This window comes from Dermacentor andersoni, chromosome 1 (assembly GCF_023375885.2).
Source record: "Dermacentor andersoni chromosome 1, qqDerAnde1_hic_scaffold, whole genome shotgun sequence".
Taxonomy (NCBI): domain Eukaryota; kingdom Metazoa; phylum Arthropoda; class Arachnida; order Ixodida; family Ixodidae; genus Dermacentor; species Dermacentor andersoni.
The window spans coordinates 135,901,324-135,927,761 of NC_092814.1; the positions used below are offsets into that span (position 1 = coordinate 135,901,324).

The window sequence follows — 26,438 nt, forward strand, 5'->3', positions numbered from 1 at the left end:
ATGACCATCGGTTATCTTCCCTCCTCATTACATGTCCTGCCCATGCCCATTTCTTTTTCTTGATTTCAACTAAGATGTCATTAACTCGCGTTTGTTCCTTCACCCAATCTGCTCTTTTCTTATCCCTTCACGTTACACACATCATTCTTCTTTCTATAGCTCGTTGCGTCGTCCTCAATTTAAGTAGAACCCTTTTCGTAAGGCTCCAGGTTTCTGCCCCATAGGTGAGTACTGGTAAGACACAGCTATTATACACTTTTCTCTTGAGGGATAATGGCAACCTGCTGTTCATGACCTGAGAATGGCTGCCAAACGCGCCCCAGCCCATTTTTATTCTTCTGAATATTTCCGTCTCATGATCCGGATCCGCCGTCACTACCTGCCCTAAGTAGATGTATTCCCTTGCCACTTCCAGTGCCTCGCTACCTATTGTAAATTGCTGTTCTCTTCCAAGACTGTTAAACATTACTTTAGTTTTCTGCAGATTAATTTTTAGACCCACTCTTCTGCTTTGCCTCTCCAGGTCAGTGAGCATGCATTGCGATTGGTCCCCTGAGTTACTAAGCAAGGCAATATCATCAGCGAATCGTAAGTTACTAAGGTATTCTCCATTAACTTTTATCCCCAATTCTTCCCAATCCAGGTCTCTGAATACCTCCTGTAAACACGCTGCGAATAGCATTGGAGAGATCGTCTCTCCCTGCCTGGCGCCTTTCTTTATTGGGATTTTGTTGCTTTCTTTATGGAGGACTACGGTGGCTGTGGAGCCGCTATAGATATCTTTCAGTATTTTTACATACGGCTCGTCTACACCCTGATTCCGTAATGTCTCCATGACTGCTGAGGTTTCGACAGAATCAAACGCTTTCTTGTAATCGGTATAATAGTAGCTATGATTTATCGGGGGAGAGTTCAAGGCCCGTAGCATAGCTTAAGGTGGAGCTTCTTAACACAAAATGAGAACTTGAACACAAAGCTCTTAATGTAAAAAGCAAAAGTCAAACTACACAGGAAATATAAAACCAGATAGGCAGCGTTCGCGCCTATACATTTTAAAATGTGAAACAAGCATAAAGCATGACATTGCACGAACACGAACTTGTGCGGTTGTGACCAACAAAAATTGGACCTCTCGGTCCGTCACTTTCTCGTTCATTAAAAAAATGTTTTGTTTAGACCTAAAATTATGTAAGATAGCAGATAAGTACAATATTAAGAACAGAACACACGCACGTCCCAATCTTAGCGTAAGGTCTCATCTTATATAGATAGGTTATCTAAAGAGAAACTTTGACAGCAAAGTTCTGCCAGCTAATGAAAAGATAGCTATCCATGACTAGCATGAAAAAGGAAAAAAAAAATGAAAACGCTGCAACAAAGTGTACATATTTGATTTGAAAAGCTGTTGTGGCAGCCAAGTAACATAATTTTCTTTATCCTGCGACACACAGTCCACACACATGTCGCAGTATTTGGGTGGGTGCAGGGTAATGCAAGGGAAGTTCTTTATGTATACATTGCCAATAAGAGAAAAAAGAAGCCTTTTCGAATGTGTACTTCACATTGGGATAATGGCTTCGTCATCCAAACACGTCAGATATCCTGCATATATGTTCACAATTATTTGTCCTGATGACTCTTGGACCTCTAGTCGATCGTTGTACCTTGAAAGAAAAAGAAATTCCACTCAGTGATAGACAATTCCAGAAAATTTTTCACTTTGGTCTTGTTAGGCCTATATTTTGTTTAATAGTTGTTCAAGGTCAGTATAGTTGTGATCTTGCACGAAACAGGTCTCAATGTTAACCGTAAACTTCAGAGGCTTTGAGACAGCGATCCCAGATCTCTTATGTGACTGCCCTGATTGTGGTGTGGCTAGAAAACAAAACTCGACTGCACTTATTTGCACCTTGTTGAGGGAGAGAACCAGTGTCAAGAATCTGCTCAACACCCTTGGTTGCCCTGCTACTTGACATGCGGGCTGCTGTTAGAGTGCGCTGTATGGCATTGATGTGCACACATTCTTTCCCTTTTTTATTTTAAATATCGGCTCTCCTGTTTCCTTTCATTCCCTCTATACCCTTTCCCCAGCAGAGAGTTCACTTGTCTTTACTCTGGTTAACCTGCCTATCTTTCTTTCTTTCTCCTTCTTCCAAGAGTATGTGTCAGCACTATAAAACTGGTATGCTGCGAAAGGCGCGATGACATGGACGGACAATCTAGTCAAGCGAGTGTAGTCAGTCTTGTCAGGCTTGTCAAATATATCATGGCTAACATGTGCCTGCTGAACATTTTGAAGTCCTGCCAGCATCAAGCTGCGGAGAATTTCCTACAGCAGATTAAACGGCTAATAGAGGCAGGCTACCCACAACTTGTGCCAGCTTCCGTAGCAGCGAAATTCCTAAAGAAGTTGCGAACTCACAAACTGGCCCAGGAGCCATCTAGAGAAAAAAAAGGTAGCCGTCATACCTTACATACACCGCATGTCGCATAATTTTAAGAAGATTGCCAGCGAGCTAATGTAATGTAATGTAATGCCCCGTGCAACCTTCAAGGATGTGCAGAATGATCAACCTTTCTTTCGGAAGGCACTGGCCTGTGTTAGCAATAAAAAAAAATTAATACATTGATTGTCAGGCAGGAGTCGTTTATGGAATTCCTTTGTCATGTGGTAGAAAGTACGTGGAAGAAACCAATAAATGGTCTGAATGATAGGCCGAGGCAATATCAAAACAATGCTAGAAAGGGGAGAGAGGGCCACCTGGCCACTCATTGTGCAGATTGCAAATGTAAGCCAAAATTTCGCGCCTGCCAGGAGCCATGACAAATGGGTTACATTAGTAATTGTGCCTAAAAGGATCATTGAGGCAGGTGATAGGTGCATGAGTGTTACATCAATCTCATTATCGCAAAAAAGAACTACTTGATCACAAATGTGCACAGATGAACTATGATAGTGCTCCTTGCATGAAATAGGGTCTTTTTTTCCTGATTAAACATTGTTGGAAGTAAATAAGGCACCCGATATGTGTGTTTCTCACTTTGTTTGTCATCTTTGCACATTTAACATCAGATCACGTCCAAGCAACATACCCAGGTTTCCATCTAAACATTATAAAACTAGGTGGCAATAATTTACTACAGAAAGCAGCGCATTCCGTATCACACACTTCACATGTGCATAACGCATAAGATATTGTGAACTACATGTGATTCTGTTCGACCTTTCGAGTTACAGCACTGTGTTTGAAAGTCCATCCCTACTTAATCTGAATACAGTAAGTGCATGCATAGTGTAAACAAAGTATTCAAGCCATGGAAATAGACGAGCGTACGTAATGCTCTCAGCAAGCAACCAAAGCGAGCGAAATGCGCTCAGTTGCGTTCTCCACATTCTGCACAAACACATTTCACATAAACTTGTCCTCTTCGAAATCAACTCTGTGGGCTTGGGCTTATGGTTTATTTCACAGTCATTATTTCTTTACACTTACAGGTAATGACTAATTGGCCCACATTGTCAGCTGGCACTCAGGGGCACTTATTTATGTCCATTACACTTACTGGCATTCAGCGTTCATTTGCGTTTATTTACACTCGCCTAAACTCAGTGACTTCCCACTCTTGTGAAATCAGCACAAATGAGCGAGAGGGCTCTTGAATGTGTGTTTAGCTGTAATGATGGTCCAGCGCCTGCAGGTGCTTCAATGTCATCCAGATGCGATGAATATTGCAAACACTTGTATCTTTCTGCGCCCCACCCCACTTTGTGCTGGCAAAGTGTCAGCCTTTCCTTCTGTGCTTCATCATAAGCATTTGATCTTTGCGCACTGCAATGAAAAGCCATATTGGGCCTGATGTGCGCTTACCGGTGCTGTGGTCCGCTCTATAGTTGCATTGAAGAGCCGGGTATTCTATTTTCTTTGGTGGCGTTGTTATTAGTGTCAACCTCTCCTGGTTTAATGCTGTATAGAAAAAATTAAATATTAGTTAGGTGGGAATAAAAAGAAATTGCAGAAATTTGATAATTTCTATCAACAAAAGCCACGAAAAAAGGTCTAATTAAGGCCTATTTTGAGGCCAGTGGGTACCTCACAGCCGAAAATCAACACTACATAGCAATCACTAGACATAAGGAAAATCTCCAACTTGGTATGTTTTTTTTTATTCTTTCATAGTTCTTTAGCAATGCACGGCTGCTTTCTGACAACATTATGAAATGACGCAGGTACTGAAATCCACAAATTTTTCTGTGAGATTGTGAATGACATGCGAATGTGGTCGACCATTCAAGGTTCAGCTCAGTATTTGAAGTTTCACTGGCATTATTAGCACCAATGTCCATCCTTAGTTCCTCTGAATACAATGAGCGCGTGCGAAGTGTAAACGAAGTATTCAAGCCATGACAATAGACGAACACACGTAATTATCTGAAAAAGCAACTAAAGCAAGCAAAATACGCTCAGTTGCGTTCTCCACTTTCTCAATGAATACATTTCACGTATGCTTGTCCTCTCCGATATCAACTAAATGTGCTTGAGCTTATGTTTTATATCACAGTCTTATTTCTCCACACTTGCAAGTAAAACTAATTGGCCCAGATTGTCAGCTTGCACTCGGGGGTACTCATTTATGTCCCTTACACTTACTGCCATCCATCTGCACTTGCGTTGATTTACACTCGCCTACACTGACTCAGTGACTTCTCAATCTTGTGAAATCAGTGCAAATGAGTGAGAGGGCTCGTGAATGTGTGTTTACCTGTAGTGGTAGTACAGCGCATGCAAGTGCTTCAATGTCAGCCGCATGCGAGCAATATTGCAAACACTTGTCTTTTTCTGCGCCCCACCACACTTTTCTGCTTGCAATATATCAGGTTTTTCTTCGTGTGCTTCATCATAAGCATATTATTTTTTCTCAGTGTAATGAAAAGCCATTCTGGGACAGTTTTTTGCTTACCGGTGCTGTAGTCCACTGTATAGTTGCACTGGAGAGCCGGGGGTCCTGCTTTCTTTGGTGGCGTTGTTATTACTGTCGACTTCTCCCACTTTAATCCTGTACAGAAACAAAATTATATTAGGTGAGAATAACAAAAATTTCATAAATTTCATAATCTGAGAAACAAAAGCTCATTAGAAAAGTCTTAAGGCCTATTCTGGGGAGAGTGGGTTCCTCATAGCCGAAAATCAACACTACATAGCACACATTAAACATAATTAGGATGTACAACTTGCGGATGTTTTTTTTTGTTCTTTAAAGTTTTTAGCAATGCAGTGCTGCTTTCTGACATTATGAAACGGCGAAAGTACAGAAATGCACCGATTTTTCAGTCTGCAATAAAACTTGAAACTGCAAGTTCGGCGTGAGATTTCACGCCGTTGAAATTTTGCCAGTAGCATAGAAGTTAGCCCCTTCTACAAGTAACGAGTGTACTGCTCCTCTCCAAGAGATATTTTGGTGAATTCTGTTTCTAGCGCAAACCGACACTTTTTCTCTGCTGCTGCGTCGTCGGAGTTAAATGATTATTTTCGCGTCATACAAGCTTTGAATTCCAGTGAACTAGACGCATTGAAGAGGAAAGCCAGAAACGCAAGCAAACCCACACATTACACCGAAGAAAGTGCGTAACACACCAGAACACTGTTCAATATAAAGCCGTCGTTCGACAAACTTAGACAATGAAATGCGATGAATTCATTTCGCAAAGTCCATGAAGAGGATAAAATTGCCGCCGCCGATGAAATTTCAACAAAAGGACACCTAGCTACGCAAGCAAAAAATATCGCCAGGAATAATTTAATTTGAAGAAACTGAAACGGAACTATTCCTGCGGGTATAGGTAGTTCACACGTGAAAACTTCAATGCGCGTGTCCGCATTAGTACTACGCGTTCAGATGTTTAATCACCGAGATTCGTTATCTGCTGGCTCATAATAATGCAGTAGCAGAAATTAAGCATTTAGTAGTATGGTAAGCAAAAATCATCCTACCAAATCAACACTGGTTTGCAGCTGTACAGCACACACTTCAGGGCCCGACGATCCAGCACACATCGAGGCTCACCGCTGCTAATTGTCGCCCTGTGATCGCACTCTCACTAGTTGTCGAATTTGCACCTGCTTCTTACAAGTTGCGGTAACATCAGCCGAATTGAACATCACTGAGGTCACCGAGAGCCTTCTTCGACGCAGCCAGATGCCTTCACAACGCGAACACAGTCACATAGCGTCGATGGTACGAAGAAATGACAATAATTGCCACAGAAAAGAATAGCCTCCTCCGCTGGCTCATGCCATGTTCTTGCTCCATCGCGGCCGGCGTAGTCTTACCCAGGGTTGCGAGATGGCCCCACCAAAAAAGAGCCAAACGATCTCAAAAGGTAGCCCAAAAATAGCGAGACTCAAATTTTTCGTCAGCGAAAAGTAGCCAAAAACATAGCCAAAACGTTCGATGATGTGCTGCAGCTGTCTTATAGATGGTGTAGATGGCGCACAAATCTCACCGCGTATTTTTCCGGCTCTAAAACTAATTCTGCCGCATCCAATCAGCACAATAGGCTCAAGATGTGCGTGAAGAACTCTAGTGAGAGCTGCCACTGAGACGTGGATTTCGGCACCATTTATTGTTACAATGAACCAAAGAATTTCTTTTTTGGTTTACTTATGACGTTATTGCTATTTACTGAGCCACGTTCGGAGCCAACGTTAGTTAACGCCTCGGTTAATTTACCCGAGGCATTTTTCTATAGCAGTCGGGCAAGATATCAGCTCCAACATCGAGGATCACCTTCGGCTGGTCACGACCAAGTGCCCAAGAGGCGGCCCGAACTCGAGGCATTAAAGTAGGGATGCCTTTCCGAAGCTTTATTTATAAAATAAACATGTTATTTCTCTCCCGCTCTCTCTCTTTCTTTTCATTTACTCGAAAGCAGCTCTACGCTGAGTTATCAAATGCTGCCGCTTGGAAGCGCACTGGACTCTGTAAAATAAAAACTTCAAACCTCGCAGTGTCCTCGTGTGAAGAAGCGGCAGTTGTGACTGCGATTTGCCTTTGAGTGGGAACAAAGAGAACAACCTGGTGGCTCATAATAGAAGAGGTGAAATAATGTTTATGGTTTTAATTGCCACCTGGATTACAGCGCTGGCAATAATCCAGGTGATATTAGTGTCGAAAACAATTGAACTGCGCAATATTTAAACAGGGATTCGTTGGCAACACTCGTACAATATCAAAACGCGTACGTAAGTTTCCTTGAATTCAGGTACGAATGCGTGTGTTGCTAAATTTTCGAGGGGGGCTGTGTACCTTACTTTGAGTGCAGCTCGTAAAAAATAAATAAATAAATGTAATTCCATTACGGAACACACACAATATATTTTATTGGTTGCGTGCGGCTGTCATGAAGATAAATACAGCCTAAACCCATTTGTATAACAAATTCAAGCACTACACATCAAAATCTGAAGTCAGTAAAAGATTATATGTACCTTTTCAAACTGCCAAGAATTCTTTGCCCAACCACCACTGTGGTGTGCGCAAAAATAATAAAATATTGACGTAGCATTATTACAAACACCTATTATGTACATCGGCCGCAGTCTCTTTTTTTATCACAGCTAGAAAATACGCGCGAGCAAAGTGCGATGTAATGAATGGCGAGATGAACAAAGAGGAATTACAGTGACCATAAATAAGTCCATATAAAAAGTAATCCACAATCGTAATTACTCGTACGCACATAGTTTAAAGGGAAAAATATCGCCGAAGTATGGTATCAAAATCGACGAGTCGTCATTGTAACTTTGGCAAGGCAATAACTCACCGCCCTCTGCCTTGCCACCTTCACTATGGACGAACATATATATTTTTCATATATTTACTGAGCTTATCATTGTAATGATACACAACGTTCAAGAAGTACTGTGAAACAATTGCAACTTTCGCTTAATACAAAACTGCTTGACTAAAACAAAGCACGAAAAAAAATTTGCTACAGTCCCAATTTATACCTCTCACAGTGGGGATTGACAAAAATGGATTATATATACTACCTAGCCCCAGTCTAGTTAACTTCCACTGCCACTTGGACCACATATAATTGCAGAGCTCAAACGCGACAGTAACTGTTCATCTGGCTGAAAAATCTTTGAAGCAGTTCCCACTCTCTGTCAGACCAAACTTAACGCGAAGGAGAGCTTGCACTGTCGCATTCGACATGCAGTTTCTAAAATCATTATTTGTTAACGAAACCTGGCTGAAGACGCGTTCGACGGTTGCGTTCGAAAGAGGCAGCGCAAGTAGGGACAAAGCAAGCTCGCTCAGACAGCAGCGGAAGCACATGGGACTTCCGGCACTGTCTTTTGCGTTCCTGATGCTAGTCTATAACTTGGCGAAGCTTGGTTATACTAGAGTAGTACATTTCGCTTTGATCGAAACACGAGACTACTGCGCTTCGCTAGGCATGTACATCAATACTCGAACCGTCGCGTTCATCGTTTAAAGCGACTTGCGCATTTTTTCGTAAAGTTACTCGCTCTCTCGCCCCCGGCCCCTCCCCTGTTTTAAAAAGGGAAATAAAGTTTATTCATTGATTCATACTGGATAAATAAATAAAGCCGTGATTTGCCGGAAAACGAAGCATTAGGCTTCGAGGAACCCTTGATAAACATTGAAGGACCACGGGTGAAAAGGACGCGTCACGACATGCGTGCATATACTTGAGCTGTTGTGTAAGCCTACATAATAGTTTGCTGTATAGCAACCAGCAGGGAAAACGTACTCGACAGTTGTCAGGCTGACTGTTTTCCTTACTGAATTATGCTAGAACAGGCAGTAGATAGCGCCGAACCCAAAACGAACAGAAGAAAGCTTAGCGCTGGAATTACGTATAAACATGGCAACCTTGACTTTCCCAGCGCCGATATTGCCGGAAAACACAGCGTTCGAGATTGCCTACATATCTTTGTTGAAGAAATGAGCTTTGCGCTTTCATAAATTGGCGTTCCCGAACGTTGTCAGTGTTGACGTGGTATTCGGGACTTGTAAATCCTTAAGACAAAAATAGCGCAGATATAGTCATGTCGCCAACTCGGAATTTTTGACGCCAACCCGCTTAAATGGTATCCCAATTTAGCTATTATTAATCCAATCTGGCAACCCTCGTCATACCTCCTCCTCCGCCATCTATGCTACGCACAGAGGCGACGACTTCTTTCTTAATCTATTCGCTCTCTCCTTTTGCCTTTCGCTTGTATTTCTCCCTCACAGATTCTCCCTCATCGCTCGTTGCACCTTTCGCTTTGTAATGCTCTCTCAACGTTTATGCGTGCTTTTTGGGCGCGAAATTTGCAGGGCTGCATATAAACGTTGCGTTTGCTCACTGGCCGCATAGAGCCATGAGCAGCAGGTCGGCCGCGTTTTGTCACGCATGATCTCGCCTGAAAGTACGCTTATATGCGGTAGTCTGGGATGAACAAAGAACGTACCCCTTATACGGAGGACGCTTTGCAGCACTTGACTAAAGGTAGAGTCCTACTTGTTACATTCACACGTCATAAAAGGAGAAAACGAATGCTTCGCATGTACGAAGTGGGCGTTCGTTTAATGACAGTGAGTGTTTATGTCGGGTAGCGCGTGTTTGTATTATATATAAAAAATTGGGATTGTCTACTTTTAATTCGTCATGAATATGCTCGTACATAATTTTTAATGGCGATAGCTTGGCTCGGTTTTGTGAGGTGAGGATACCTGGCTGTTTTAGCAATTCCGTGGGTGAGTATGTTAACCTATATTCATTCTAAGTATATCTTAATGCCTTCCTCTGAACAGCTCCTAGTTTGTTAATGAGTTCTTTAGTGAAACGAAACCAAAGAACTTTAGCATATTCTAATACTGATCTGACAAAAGGGTTATATACTAGTAGTTTTGTGTTTGGGGGTGCTAGTCTGAGACGTCTGTTTAGAAAAAAAAAACTTTTTTTGTGTGGTCGAAGTAACGTTGTTAACATGGCGCTGGCACCTAAAGTCGTGTGTTAGCGTCGGGCCAAAGTTATTTATAATGTAGTTACATTATTATTTGAGATTTTTTCTCGTAATTGATAAAGTAGCTATTTCTTTTAATGCTCAAATTCATTTTCTCTTCATTACACCAATGATGAAGCTTCGTTCAAAGCTAGATGGTCAATATAAGAATTGGTTTCCTGATACAGAGCACAATCGTCAGCGAAAAGTCTAATATTGACAAGAATATTGGAAGACAGATCATTATAGTATATGAGAAATAAAACTGGAGTCAGAATGCTTCCTTGTGCAAGCGGTTAAGTTCTACATATTGAGTGTGGTTAATTAGACAGTCTTTGAACCAGTCGAGAATAGGTCCTTTTCGAAAAGTAAGTTCGAGTTCTTTTTTTTTATTATTATTATGCGGTATTAGGAGATGTCGCCTATACTTGGCGCGGTCTGCTCGTTTTCACATAGAGATCTAAAAAAATAAGTTATCAAATTATTTCTTATGTGTTATGCGATTGAAAGCTTTTGCAAAGTCTAGAAATATTAGATCGAGTTTTTTTCTGTAGGTGAAGGCCACCATAATTGTGAACAAGCTCAATCAGTTTTAGAAGAGTGTGTAGACGGGAAAAGGCGAGGAAGCTATCGAGCCGATAATCGGCCGCCGCTTGTCGATGCATTCCTAAGTTGGCCTCCCTTAGTGAAAAGTGTAACCAGATGGCGACGAAGGAGTTTTGAAGAATCGTTTGCCTAGAATAAATGGTAAACCAGAAACATAAATTCTTGTCTGTTTGCGTTGATTTGCAATGCGCCGGCCAACCAATTTGCGCAACTTTACACACTTTTAAAAATTTCACACCGCTATGGGTGTAATAGGGGTGTTTCAGTTTTTTAGCCATGTAAAACCCTTGAAATGCCATTTTTTTTTCAACAAGGGTGTGACACAAGAAAACACCCTTGGAACACGCCAGCCCTTTTAATTTACATACTACCTTTAGGGGTGTAAATGAACAAGGCTGTAGTATGATAAATGAACGTTGGCAGGTTACGCATTTATATTATACTGGTGTGCCAAGCAGTGGGGCATCCTGTGTCCTTAGTGCAGTATGTTTTGTTATTACGCCTAGGCAGCATTTACAATACCTAGGCGGTCCATTAACTACACGGCGGTAGTGAACGCTAAAATACTTGCAGGGACCTGCCGTGGTTGCTTAGTGGCTATGATGCTGGGCTAATAAGCACGAGGGCGTGGGATCAAATCCCGGCCACGGCGGCCACATTTAGATGGAGGCGAAAACACCCGTGTACTTAGATTAGGTGCACGTTAAAGAGCCCCAGGTGGTCCGGAGTCCCCACTACGGCGTGCTTCAGAATCAGAAAGTGGGTATGGCACGTAAATCCCCATATTTTAAGCTTTACTTCCAGGGATAACACCTTTTTGGGAGGGTAATGTCCAGGTTGCACCCATATTGATTGAAAGGGTGGTGTCTGTGTTATACCCATATAGGAATTGTGTCGTTTGTTTGACACACATGTCCTAAAGGGTGTTTTTAATTTAACTCCCATAGGCAAGGTGTCAACATTTTAACACCCTTTCCTTTATGGGGTGTTACTTAGCATCGTTTGCTTGGGGTGTAACAAACACCCAAAAAGGGTGTCACCCATGGGACAATCATTTACACCCTTAAGGGTGTTAAAGTGCAGGCTTCTTATTTAATACCCTAGCTACACCTGTGTATTTTATCACAATTCCTTTTTTACAGCGGAGGGATATAGAAAAAAATTAAATAAAAGCCGACTACAGTACAATAAACGGAATCGGATTCAATTGGATTGAGTCGCATTGTGTCTTATGTATGCAATGAAAAGTGGTGCAGGTAATCTCATATATCAGATTTCGCCAAACTGCTGCTTGATGAATCACCGCGGCAGCTGTTATGGTGGAACTTTTGCGGCATAGAGAGCGAGAAGGACGGCCAACAGTACCATGTGATCAATCAGCTTGAACCGCTGAGTTCGGTTTGGATTCCCAGACCCTGGGGCATTGGCGAAGGATCGGATAAAATGAATGACAAAGGATCATTTACTACAATACAATGGAAAGGAAAAAAAACGTTTCTCCTCCTCGCTGCCCTTTCGTAAAGGGTTTACAGCGTTTGGTAATAGGTGCTTTGAATGGCTTCTTACGGCACCGGGAACTAAAGTTGCGGCGGGTGCGCGCCAATGCAAATATTACGGTCCTTTTTGTAGCACTGCGTACAAAATATCTACAGAAAGTCTGAGAATTGTCTACTTATGCGTAAGCAATGTTTGGCTCGGCTGTGACTGCGGTACTGCTTAGTTCTGCTCATTTGCTTTTCCTAGCTTATGCGCGTCTACCCATGGCCTTTCCGGTGACAAAGAACGCTTAGGCTTTAGTAGACAATTGTCAGTTCTCCCATTCTATCCTGCCCCTTCCATGCACTCGTACCAAGTGAGCCAAAACGCTGGGAACGAGAGCGCCTCGACGGAGCAGAGCGGCCGAAAGGGACCACTAGCTGCCGCCGTAGCACGTGAGGCGTTGCGTGAGAGGAGAGTACATCACGGCGCAGCCATGTCACCCTTGCTGTCGCTCTCGCAAGCCTGCGTTATGCGCGCTTTCCTTCTATACGCAAGCTCTCGCATGCGTTCTGACTACTCTTCGGTAAGGCCCAATGAAAACACTTCAAGCGTCTCAACGCGCTTATTTGCCGCGAGGCGTTTATAACTCGAAGGATGCTCAGCAGCGTTCAATAGTATATTGGGCCAACCCCAAATTTCAGTAGCGTCACTTCAAAATTTTAAGTCGGCCCAACCCCACATTTCAGTTGTGCCAACCCCGAAATTCAAGCAGGCCCACCCTGAAATTGAAGTTGGCCCACCCTCAAGTGCAAGTTGACCCACCCTCCAATTTCAGTTGGGTCACCCCCTCCCGCAATTTAAACTTCAATTTGACCCACCCTCAGATTTCAGTTGGGTCACCCCCTCCCGCAAACTTCAAGTTGACCCACCCTTAAATTTAAGTCAACCACATGCAAATTTAAAGTTAGCTCAACCGCAAATTTGAGTCTGCCCACCCTCAAATTTCAAGTTAGTGCACCCCCAAATTTTAATTTGGCCTACCCTGAAATTTAGGTCGGCCCACTCCGAGATTTCAATGTGGCCCACCCCCAAGTTTAACCTGGCCCACCGCCTAATTTCAGTTGGCTCACCCTTACTTTAAGCTCTCTCGCTGCAACGCGAAGTAATGTCGAAAGCACAGCGCTTACGAAGCTACCGGCACTGCACGTCCAAGCGAACTGGAAGAATGCCAACATCATACTAATCTACAAAAGGGGAGACGTTCAAGAATTGAAAATTGAGAGGCCTATTAGCTTACTTACAGTGTTATATAAAATATTCACCAAGATAATCTCCGATAGAATAAGGGCAACACTGGACTTCAATCAATCAAGGGAACAGGCCGGTGTCAGGAAGGGATACTTGACAACGGATCACATCCATGTCATTAATCAGGTAATAGAGAAATCCGCTGAGTCCAATCAGCCTCTCTATATGGCTTTCATGGATTAAGAAAGGGCATTTGAGTCAGTAGAGATACCAGCAGTCGTAGAGGCATTATGTAATGATGGAGTACAGGACGCCTACGTAAAAATCTTGGAAAGTATCTACAGAGATTGCACAGCTACCTTAATTTTCCTCAACAAAATAGGCATATACTTATATAGAAAGGGGTCAGACAAGGAGACACAATCCCCCCAATGCTATTCGATGCGTGCTTGGAAGAACTATTGAAGCTATTAAACCGGGAAGGCTTAGAAGTAAGGATCAAAGGCGAATATCTCAGCAACCTTCGATTTGCAGATGACATTGTCCTGTTGAGCAACACTGAGAACGACTTACAAGAAATGATTGAGGACCTTAACAGAGAGAGCATCAGAGCGGGGTTGAAGATTAATATGCAGAAGATAAAGATAATCATCAATAACCCGGCTAGTGAACAAGAGTTGAGGATCGCCAGTCAGCCTCTAGAGTTGGTGAAGGAGTACGTTTACCTAGGTCAATCACTCACAGGGGTCCCTCATCATGAGAAGAAAATTTACACAAGGATAAAAATTGGTTGGAGCACATTAGGCAGACATTGTCAGATCCTGACTGGAAGCTTACCACTATTATTGAAAGGGAAGGTGTAAAATCAATGCATTCTACGTGTGCTAACATATGGGGCAGAAACTTGGAGACTGACAAAGAAGCACGAAAACAAGTTAAGAACCACACAAAGAGCGCTGGAACGAAGAATCTTAGGCGCAAGTTAAAAGACAGGAAGAGCGCAGTGTGGATCAGAGAGCAAACAAAAATAACCGCCATTATAATTCCCATTGAGATGAAGAAATGGCGCTGGACAGGCCACGTAATACGTAGGTCAGATAACCCGTGGAACATTAGGGTTTCAAAACGGGTGCCAGGAGAACGGAAGCGCAGTCGGGGACGTCAGATGACTAGGTGGGATGATGAAATTAAGAAATTTGCAGGTGCTAGTTGGAATCGGTTGGCGCAGGACAGAGGTAATTGGAGATCGCAGAGAGAGGCCTTCGTCCTGAAGTGGGTATAAAATAGGCTGACGATGATGGTGACTATGAGGTTCCTTCTGCATTTTGTAATGAGCCATTGATGGGTATTCCATATTTTTTATATTTTTTTGCTTTATATTGTTACTTATCGCTTAAAAGATACCAATAATCGACATTTACACTGTCATGACGATTAAACATCTTAACTTTGCAAGTTACGCATTTTCGGTGGAGATACCAGGCATTACATTTTTCGCGTAACAGGGCTGGGGAGCTCGCCAAAGAATGCTTGCGCCAAAGAATGCTTGCAGGAGGTGAAAGGCAAACCATTTTTCGCGTAACAGGGCTGGGGAACTCGTCAAAGAATGCTTACGCCAAAGAATGCTTACATGAGATGAAAGGCAAACCAAGCAGGAAAGACAGCCAAGGAAAGACGTCGCCAAGTGTTGTCGACCGCCAACATGAGACTCAGCAGGCATTCATCCCTTTGAGAACACAAGCACCTGCGCATGGCTCACGTGAAGCGGAATCATCTCAGCAGCATATGGGGATGTCTATGCTCTTTGTTGCGTTAAAAGCAATTCTGCGGGCGTTTCCTGTGGCAAACAACCTGCCAGAGGTGAGCGCTGTTCTTTCATTAGAACCGCTGGTACTACAATAGTAGCTTACAACATAGCATAATGGCTCGCCAGATGGATAACTGTTTTCGAAACACAACCGTATTTCAATGGGATGCAAATAGCATTCGAGCTAAAATGGCAGACTTCAGGAAGCTTGTCTCGCAATGCAGGTTCCCCGTTGTGTGTCTTAACGAAGCCGGTGCATACCGTAATTTCCGTCTTTCGAACTACGTAATATACTCATCATCACGAACTCCGAACCCTAGCCGAACTATGTTATGCGTCAGACGCCATCTACCTTCCTGTCCTCTCTTCTCCTCGGACTCTGATGTGCCTGAGTTTGTTACCTGTAAAGTTCAATTTATAAAGCTGCTAGTAACCATTGTTTGCGTTTACATGCAACCAGCATCGCGCATTGCTGAGTCAACTTTCATATATTTCTTTCAAAGGATTCAAGGACCAGTCCTATTCTGCGGGGACTTCAATGCTCATAACGTTACATGGGTCAGTAGCCACGCTGATTCTAGAGGCCGGTCTTTAGAAAAGGCTATAGACTCATGCGGCCTTGTTATGCTCAATGATGGATCGATTACCTTTTTTAAGAGGCTACAATTACGCTAGTTGTCTTGATCTTACTATAGCCTCCCCTGACCTTACGCGCGGTATTAGATGGTGCTCAGATTATGAGACATGGGGTAGTGACCACTACCCATTTCTCATAGCGCATCCCCTTATGCATCCGGCAAGATCTCTCAGAGTAACTAAACTTACTAATTGGCAACTATTTCGCGAATATAATTCTGTGGTACTCAACCAAGTAAATGACCTGGACATGTTCATGTCATCGGTGCAAAGTAATTACTGCAGGGCTACGCGATACACAACTGTTCCAGAGGGACAAAACAGGGTCGACGCAGACTATAAATGACTCCGAGCCGTTAGACGGAGAGCAGAGCGTCCGTTTCGTCGTTCCGGACGGCTTGAAGATTATCAAGAAAGTCAAGTTGCACAGAGAAAATCTAACCGGGACATGCAGAAACTGGGACAGCAACGGTCGCGTGAGTTCTGTTTACGTCACTTACCCCCTTCACTCCTTTGCTGAAAACTTGGAGATTAATAAACACCCTTGGCCATCCGGTAGCACAATGTAGTCCCTTCAAAAGCCTTGCTACAGCTCTTGGCGTATCTGAACGCGAAATTGCAAACACATTCTGCGCAAAACTACTAAATTTCGCAAATCCTGTATCAATTCAAGATCAATCTATCTTTTCGGTGCAGCAGCAGATTTAAAATGCTTGCAATTTACCTCATACCCAGTTGTATATTCTGTTTTCTCTAAAAGAACTGCAGCTTGCTCTCTCTAAACCGCGTCAAAGAGCGACTGGTCCTGACATCTCTTATTGTACCCTGAAAAACCTTGGTCCAACAGGTACGTCCACTCTCCTACACGTCTTCAACAAGATGTGGGAGGAAGCACATGTTCCTATGAGTTGGAGGATCGCTAACGTATTTCCATTGCTAAAACCTGGCAAAATACCACTGTCTCTTGATTCCTTCCGTCCTGTTAGTTTAACGAGCTGTGTTTCAAAGGGGATGGAAAAGATGATCGATATTAGACTGCAATGGTGGATAGAATCCAGCAGTTATCTACCAGATCAAATGGCTGGCTTCAGAAAACGTAGATGTACAATGGACGGCATATTTGACTTGGTAACGTTTTTTGACCACGAGATTAGCTGTGGGAACATTGCTGTTGTTGTGTATAATAATATTAAGAAGGCCTTTGATTCGGTCAGTCACCTTCACGTTCTGCTTGGACCTTTCAACTCTTGGAGTGCATGGCCGAGTTCTCAAATGGATCACTAAGTTTTTGAAAGACAGAAAGATATATATAAATACAAATGACAGACAAAGCGACGCATACACCATAAACAAAGGAGTTCCACAAGGAATTGTATTAAGTCCACTTCTCTTCAATGCAGCAATAGCAGGTTTACCAGCAGTGCTTCCAGCAGACATACACATACGCTGATGACATTTGCATATGGACATCGAACAAGTCTCTAGACGTTGTCAAGCATCGGCTGCAGGATTCTTTGAACGCAATAGGTGATCATTTAAGAGAACAGCCCAAACGAACTTACGTCCTCCCGGGGAAACGCTTGCTCGAGGATCGCCACATACGTGGGCCGACACCCTGACCACATCCCATCAGAACCAGAGGCAATCGCAGACGCTGCACGCCATAACAAATTCGCTTTCGACGAAGTGCTCTTGATGGTTATCCACACCCCGCAAGTGCCATTGCTCCAATCGACGTCGCTTTGCGGATTGCTGTTTTTCGGCCGTGCGTCGCTTCCCGTTGTGCTTGCGCTGCATCGGTCGTGCGTTGATAACTCCATACTCGCGATCCACGGCCGCGCGTACCTCGTCGGCCCGTCGCTTTGCCTCTTGCGTCACCGGTTTGGTACGCATCGCATACCTCTGTCGCCTCTGCCGAGGCTTTGCACCCTTACGCTCCTCTTTCAATTGATACTTTGCAGGATCCATTGTCGTATCTGCGAGTAGAGGACTACGCGCATCCTACTGCACCTAGTCCAACCGAGGCACGTCTATTTATCTGTTTGGAGTAAGGAGGCGCCGAGCCACTAGCGGCGAGAAAGCGGGCGCATGAGAGCGCGTGCTCATCGGTGACAAACTCTGCGACCTTGAGCGGCCTCGCGTTTGACCTTGGCTCTGACTAGGCAAAGAAATGCTGCCCATTTAGAATGTCGCAGTTTAGCCCGAAAGACGAAGCATCGATTGCGATGGCAAATTAGTAGACAGCTATACGAATTAGCCATATTAGTTTTATCGGCCATGTAAAGTTAAGAACATTTGCTTACTAACTAAATTAACAAGCACGGTGTCACGCGCACACATATAAATATGAACACATTTCGCTCGATGACCGTGGACACTCGCTGGGAAAACCCTGGAGTGAGTAAGCGGGGCAGCAGCAGCGAGCGAATTCCGCTACGTGCCGTCTCTCGCTGCAACGCGAACTAACGTCGAAAGCACAGCACACATGAAGCTACAGGCACTCCGCGTGCTTTGTCCACATCACAGATCGCTTTGATGATGAGGCACATGTGGACGCGCACTTTGTTCACGTCGCAGTTCGCTTGAAAGATAGAGCCCCTACATGGCCGCGCAGTAAACAGCAACAGCTGGAGTAAAACGCGCCCCTCCCTCACCTGCCCCCCCGTCCCTCACGCGCGACAGAAGACGGTGCGCTTCCGCTCCGCCTTCCTCCCTCGCGTGCGTGAGATTGAGCCATGGTCGTCGGCTGACCCTTGCAAGCTTTCACTTGCACATACAGCACACGGTGCGCGGCGACGATGTTATCACGTGTGGACGAAACATCCCAGCGACGTCGACGATAACGGCAACAGCAGAAATGCGCCTAGAATGTCCATATACTTGCTATCGCAATAAAACGCGAATACTAATGTGGGCTTTTCGTGCGCTTTCATTCTCTATCCACGCTTTGTTCTCTCCACCACGCTAGTGGAGAAAAGTCGTGCAGCAGAAGTCGCAGTCGTAGTGCGAGGAAGAGCAGCCGCTCCGCATTTTAGAAGGCTTTCAAATCCGAACCATTCCTTGGATAATTCAAGGCACTTGGCAGAAAGTAGGTAAGGCTCTTGTCTTACATCTTTGCAGTACCCCTTAAACAAAAAGACGATTCTCGTGTGCGATGGGGAAATCAAACCTCTCACTCCCAGCAGAAAAATTTCGAGGACGCTTAAGCTTCGCCTATAAGAATGAAATGCGCTAGCATTCAAAGACCCCTGACTACTTCTGATGCTTCCCGGCTACTGCACCTTATGTACCTTTAATGCTTACCATGAAACGCTGGCGAAGGCCAGCTTTCTGGTAGAAACGTAGCCTCTTGCGTGCGCCGCAGATGCGCCGAGACGAGCGCCATCTGTATGGCATTGCAATGAAGCCGGCGCGCCACTCTATGAATGGTAGAAATGCTGGAGAAGTTGTTTGCGTTTGAGTTTCCGTATCAAAGAATGATGTTTTCTCGTATATTCAAATTACAATCCGACCATATCATGTCTGTAGGTGGTTCGTAAGTCATACTTTCTGATTTTCCTGACGCATTTAATTTTTGAGCGTTCTGTTGCTCAATACGGGCTGCATAAAAGTGTTTTGCCGTGCGTGAAAGCAGCCCGCAAATACACGCAAAGTGTCTTGAGCGGCCAATCGCGTGGCAATTTTGCTTGTATTTGCGGACCTCTTTCACGCTCGAAAAATTTTATGCAGCACGTATTGAGCAACAGAAAGCTGTATCGGGAGCTTTTCATGTTGCTTTACAAGTTCTTCTTTGACACTTCTCATCTAATTATAATGTTTGAGAAGTTTATTTATTGATTAAGACTAATTATACAATTAGGCGGAATTTAAAAAATAATCTGCGTATCTGCAAGCGACAGCAAACAATATTATCTCTGTTTTGTCCGGCTACGTGGCATTTGCATACTTTTAATGCTTTGCTCAAATTACGTGGCACACTTGTCTATTTGTCTAGTCCTATGTTTCGTGGCCTCTAGCGCCATTTCGGCCAAGATGAACCCGTACCAACTCGACCAATAAGTATTCCCCTAACCGGACTCTCTTTACTGACATCTGCTCCTCGCCTCTTAAAGAATGGGGGGGGGGGGGGGGACACTGTCATCTACGTATACAACGCTCCCAAGGAAATCAATTGTTGCCCTGACGAAAACAAGCCTACTTGACGAAAATCTGGGTCCAGCTTGACTCAATTCGCTCACCGTTGTCTCCATCTGCCTGCGAACTGTTTGTGTTGTCAGAATTTAAAAGTACAAATATGTACTCGCATGAGCTCGTACTAACAAAGCAAAGGGGTTCCACGATGGCCTAGACGTGAATTGGTGAACGTTGGGCGAATAATGGAAGCCTGCAGGCTGCAGCCAACTTTTCCACAAGGTAAGAGTAACAAATAGTTTGCTTGAGGTTTCCCTTGTTCGCCCGCTGTTGATCTGTTTATGTGCCTATGTGACCTGAAAAGACACTCGAGGTGGCGTAGTTCTCGTAACTTCTGTGCTAAAGCTCTGCTGGGTACAGCCAATAAAGGACTGGTAGCTGTTCTCGCCAATGCACGCCGCTATCTCTGGTTTTCTGCGCTTCCCTTCGATCCTAACTTTTCTTCTAGTGTATTCAAACGAACCCCAGTTATTAACTCTAAGGTCTGCGTATACTTGCGAACCTCTACGGGGCCGCGCACCGTCTGTAGTATAATGTTTTGGCCGATTCTATAGTGAAGAGTGAATGCAGTTTCATATATGTCGGCCCAAGGTAACTTTGCAGTGGTGCTTTTTTATGACTGCCAATGGCACTTCGGTGGCGCGAGCAATTGTGTCAATAGCGAAATTGCGTGTACGTACTTGCGCCTGGAAGCACGCGATTCCATCAATGGCTAAATGGCGTGCTTGCTGGCTCAAATGCGTGCACGACAGTTCACGAAAAAAGAATGAAACACAGGAATGGGACGACGGGATTGCCGTTAGGCCTGATCAACGAATGGTGTTGCTGGAAACGTCTACGCAGCGCCACTCACGGCAAACTCATATTTTAGGTAGCCGATACAGCTTAGAAAGCACCGGAGCGCTTATTGATAAATTAGTTGACATCCATGGTGACCACCTGCAGGCAGAAAGGCGCCGATCGCCTTTCTGGGTCTGTGCGTAACACGCGAGCATGCTGTGTTGTTCTTTGCTGTTAAAGAGGGCCACAGCAGCAGCTGGTCGCCGTGGCCCTTTATTTCGCGGTTACTAAAATCGCACCTGTGTGTATGCGCGACATTACTATATGGTATTCTCTATTGAAAGAGAAAGAGAGGGAGTGTTGGGATTGTGTTACATAGCTGTCGCGGAGTCTTATTTGGATAGTGCCCATGGCGGCTTCGTGGTACATTTTACATGATTGGTGTTCTTTAGAACAAACGGCTGGCGCGACAGGTTATGCTAGTGCATGACAAGACAATAGACTCAGATACGCTCCTGTGCGCTTGTGCATATCTATTTTCTTGTCTATTACAGCGTGATTTGGCCGATTTCGATTCTCGCTACGTCCATCCGAGCATTCGCTGGTACGCGCCCTTGATGTAAAACGCTCACAGATTTAAAAATAAATAAATAAATATATATATATATATATATATATATATATCTATATATATATATATATATATATATATATATATATATATATATATTGTTACAGGAAGAAAGCAGGCCCCCGAGTGTAATAACGTATATTTACAACTGGCGTATATGGCGTTCAGGCAACTGCCCGACTTCGTCTTCGTCTAGTGAGTGAGTGAGTGAGTGAATAAACTTTTATTTGGTCCAGCAAAGCGCGATAAAACGCGCACCCGGCTAGTCCAATTCAACTTCTTCGTTCCCTTCACCGTAACATCACCCTCCCGGTGGAGTAGCTCCGTCCCGGTGCAAGTTATAGAGGCTCACTTAATGGGGGGACATAGGGCTTAAGCCTGGCGACGTGAACAACAGCGCTGGTGACGTTGCGATGCACTGAAGGCTGACCGACTGGGGCGATCTCGTATGTCACGTCGGACAGTTGGCGTAAGATCTGGTACGGACCAGAATACCGGGAAAGTAGTTTTTCCGACAAGCCGACGCGACGTGAAGGCGTCCAGAGAAGGACAAGGGAACCAGGTGAAAAATGGTAGTCTCGTTGCCGAAGGTCGAAGCGTCGCTTTTGAGAAGCTTGCGAGACTGTGAGGCGATGACGGGCGACATCTCGGGCCTGGGCTGCTAAGTCAATAGCATCGCGAGCGTAACGAGTGCTGGGTGATTGTACTGCGGAAGGTAGCAACGTGTCAAAGGGCAAGGTGGGGTCGCGGCCATACAAAAGGTAAAATGGTGAAAATCCGGCAGTGTCGTGACGGGACGAGTTGTATGCGAAAGTGATGTATGGTAAAGCGACCTCCCAGTCACGGTGATCGTCGGAAACGTACATGGCCAGCATTTCAGTTAGCATGTGGTTGAGTCGCTCGCTGAGGCCGTTCGTTTGAGGGTGGTACGCGGTAGCAATCTGGTGTTCTGTAGAGCAGGAGCGGAGCAGGTCATCGACGACCTTCGATAAAAAGTAGCGGCCGCGATCCGTCAGCAACTGGCGAGGGGCGCCGTGGTGCAGGATGACGTCGTATAGTGAGAAGTCGGCGACATCTGTAGCGCAGCTGGTTGGTAGCGCTCGTGCGATGGCATATCTCGTGGCATAATCGGTTGCTACAGCAATCCATTTGTTGCCTTTGATAGAAATTGGAAAGGGGCCAAGGAGGTCTAGGCCCACACGAAAGAAAGGCTCTGTGGGGATATCAATTGGTTGGAGCAAACCAGCGGGAGGCGTAGCAGGCGTCTTCCGTCGCTGACACAGGTCGCAAGAAGCGACATAACGGCGCACAGAGCGATAAATGCCGGGCCAGAAGAAGCGGCACCGCAGGCGGTCGTATGTACGAGTGATGCCCAGATGTCCAGCAGTAGGAGCGCCGTGAAGTTGCTGGAGCACGGCTAGTCCAAGGTGCTTGGGAACGACTAGGAGGAGCTCCGGGCCATCAGGACGAACGCTACGACGGTATAAAGTTCCATCGTGCAAGGTGAACATCCGGAGGGACGGGTCAATAAGCGAGGAGCTTAGGCGTTCCATAAGTGTTCGAATAACAGGATCTTTGCGCTGCTCATCGCCAATATGTAGGAAGCCGGAGATGGATAGACCACTGATGTCCGAGTCTGCATCGGTATCGCCCGGTTGATCCACGGGATTGCGGGACAGGCAGTCAGCGTCTTAATGCAGGCGCCCTGACTTATACATAAAAGAAAATGTATATTCCTGTAGACGCAATGCCCAACGTGCAAGTCGTCCAGTTGGGTCCTTCAAAGAGGAGAGCCAGCAGAGGGCGTGATGATCGGTTACGACGCAGAAGCTCCGACCGAAAAGGTACGGCCGGAATTTCGCGACCGCCCATACGAGCGCGAGACATTCTCTCTCAGTAATGGAGTAATTTCGCTCGGGCGTAGAAAGAAGGCGGCTAGCGTAAGCGATGACACGGTCTTGGCCTTGTTGACGCTGAGCGAGGACAGCGCCGATGCCATGACCACTCGCGTCAGTTCGTACTTCAGTGGGCGCAGAAGGGTCAAAGTGTGACAGAATTGGGGAAGTTGTAAGCCGCTCAATCAGGGTAGAAAAGGCTTTCTCCTGCAGTGGTCCCCAAGAGAAAGAGACGGCTTTCTTAAGAAGGTCGGTGAGAGGGTGAGCGATGTCGGCAAAATTTTTCACAAACCGCCGGAAATAAGAGCATAAGCCCAGAAAACTACGGACATCGTTTGTTGAACAATGTACAGGAAAATTTCGCACGGCGAGAACTTTCTGTGGATCAGGTTGGATTCCGGCGGCGTTTACGAGATGGCCGAGCATGTTAATTTCACGGCGACCGAAATGGCACTTGGAGGAGTTTAGCTGAAGGCCAGCCCTGCAAAACACGAAGAGTATGGTTGTGAGGTGCGGCAGGTGGCTCTCAAATCGGCGAAAACACAATCACATCGTCGAGGTAACAGAGGCATGTAGACCACTTCAAGCCGCGCAAGAGAGAGTCCATCATGCGCTCGAATGTAGCTGGCGCATTGCATAATCCAAACGGCATGACTTTAAATTGGTACAGACCGTCCGGTGTGACGAAGGCCGTTTTCTCGCGGTCCATCTCATCGACGCTAATCTGCCAATAGCCGGAGAGGAGGTCAATTGATGAAAAGTTTGGGATCCGTGAAGGCAGTCAAGAGCATCATCAATGCGCGGCAGGGGATAAACATCCTTCTTTGTTATCCTGTTGAGGTGACAGTAGTCAACGCAGAATCGCCACGAGTTGTCTTTTTTCTTTACTAAGACAACCGGTGATGCCCACGGGCTAGTGGAAGGTTCAATGATGTCCTTGTCCATCATCCTGTCTACTTCTTTCTGTATGATGGCACTTTCTGTTGCGGAGACACGATTGGCCGCCTATGAATGGGGCTGGCGTCACCGGTGTTGATGCGATGCGTGACAACAGAAGTCTGGCCAAGTGGACGGTCGTCCAAATCAAAGATGTCCCGAAAAGATGACAGGAGGTGACGAAGAGCTGTTGTTTGCTCGGAAGGAAGGTCAGGGGCGATCATCTTAGAAACATCGTCCGCAGGTGTCGAGTACGGAGGAGTGGGTGACAAAGGTCCGTAGGTACTGACGAAGGATTCAGAGGTCAAAGAAGAAATCTCAAATTCTTCCAAAGGAGTGATATGCGCTATGGCGATACCGTGGGGCAGCACATGCGACGAAAATCCAAAATTGAGGATGGGCACGCGAGCGCAGTTTTCGCGGATCCGGATTAAGGTGCTCGGTAGGGCAATATTGCGCGACAAAACCACGTCAGTAAGCGGTGACACGACGTACTCGCCATCAGGTACGGGAGGACAGGGCGTCAGGAGGACATTTGTAGCCACCTGTGGATACAGCCTTGCAAACTCAGCAGAACATAAGCGGTGTGAAGCACAAGTTGTTGCGTCGGCAGGATGCGGCAGATCCAACTGTACAACACTTGCGGAGCAGTCAATTTGGGCAGAGTATTTCGAAAGGAAGTCGAGGCCGAGAATTAGTTCGTGTGTACAGTTTTCAAGGACGATAAATAGAACAACGGTATAATGGCCCCCAATGGTCACACGTGCTAATTTAATTTATTTAATTATGGGGTTTTACGTGCCAAAACCACTTTCTGATTATGAGGCACGCCGTAGTGGAGGACTCCGGAAATTTCGACCGCCTGGGGTTCTTTAACGTGCACCTAAATCTAAGTACACGGGTGTTTTCGCATTTCGCCCCCATCGAAATGCGGCCGCCGTGGCCGGGATTCTATCCCGCGACCTTGTGCTCAGCAGCCTAACACCTTAGCCACTGAGCAACCGCGGCGGGTCGTCACACGTGCTGTGCACATTCCAAGGACAGGCGAAGTACTCCCATCGGCGACTCGCACAGTGCACGGTACGGCGGGTGTCAGAACCTTTTTGAGCCTTCGGCGGAGAGCAGCGCTCATAACTGAAAGCTGCGCTCCTGTGTCAGCGAGAGATCTAACAGGAACGCCATCAACTTCAATGTCCAGTAGGTTTTCACATGTAGGCAGGGTCAACAGAGGATTTGTGGGCCGGCTCGGAGTTGCAGCTTCACCTCCGGGAGCTGCACCGCCTAGTTTCCCGAAGAGAAGCGACCGGTAGCAGAAGGGGACGAAGAGCGGTGAACGAGAGGCGAACGGTACCTACCACCTTGCGGAGACGGGGAGCGGCTGGATCTTGGTGGAGCACTGTTGGCGTTGATGTTCCTAGTCGGCGTATAGGGCGCGAAAGTACGATTGTCTGGTACTTGGCGGTAGTGACTCGGAGACGACCACCGAGGAGGCGACGACCAATGGTTGCGGCAATGACAGGTGGTTTGTCCAATAGCGAAACAATTAAAACAGATAGGTTTATCATCCGCTGTGCGCCAGTCAGCTGGGTTGCGATGAGGGGGCGGAAAGCTTTGCGTCTGGGAGCGAGCGGCCGGAGAAATCTGGTAGGCGTTTGTATGGCGGACCGAGCAGAGAGATGCAATGCCCAAACTTGCTATTTCCTCCCGAACGACCGCTTGTATAAGGGAGATAGCGGGCACGCTTTCCCTACAATCAGAACGAACTGTAGCCGGAGCCATGGCCTCAAGCTCACGGCGAATGATGCGCTTGATTTCTTCCCGTCCTCTGGGCTGAACGAAGCGCGGCGGGTCTTCGAAAGAAGATGTCGCGGCGGTATTGGGCAATCGGTCGAAAGTTTGAGCGACGCGGCAGCCCTTCGCTTGTTCGAAGCGCCAGCACTCCTTTATAATTGCATCGACAGTGGCACAATCCTTGCACATTAGGAGATTGAAGGCACCGTCTGCAATACCTTTCAATATGGGACCAATCTTGTCTTCCTCGGTCATGTTGTTATCAGCCTTGCGACAGAGGGCCAGCACATCCTGTATGTAGACGACATAAGATTCTGTGGACGTTTGAGCGCGACACGCAAGTTCTTTTTTTGCCGCCAGCTGACGAGCCACAGGTCTGCCAAACAGGCCTCGCATTTTTTCTTTGCAGACATCCCAGC

At 45.7% G+C, this 26,438-nt stretch overlaps 1 protein-coding gene and 1 long non-coding RNA gene across 2 annotated transcripts in view; one reads left to right on the forward strand and one right to left on the reverse strand.

Moving 5' to 3' along the window:
* The window catches only part of LOC126543350 (synaptogenesis protein syg-2-like), a 961,852-nt gene that overhangs the window by 581,389 nt on the left and 354,025 nt on the right, over positions 1–26,438 (forward strand). The gene's annotated exons all lie outside the window — the stretch shown is intronic.
* Positions 1,173–5,100, reverse strand: LOC140215254 (uncharacterized). Its single transcript, XR_011892202.1, has 3 exons — positions 4,960–5,100; positions 3,870–3,965; positions 1,173–1,664 (listed from the first exon to the last, which is right to left on the reverse strand). It is a non-coding gene; the product is annotated as an uncharacterized lncRNA (long non-coding RNA).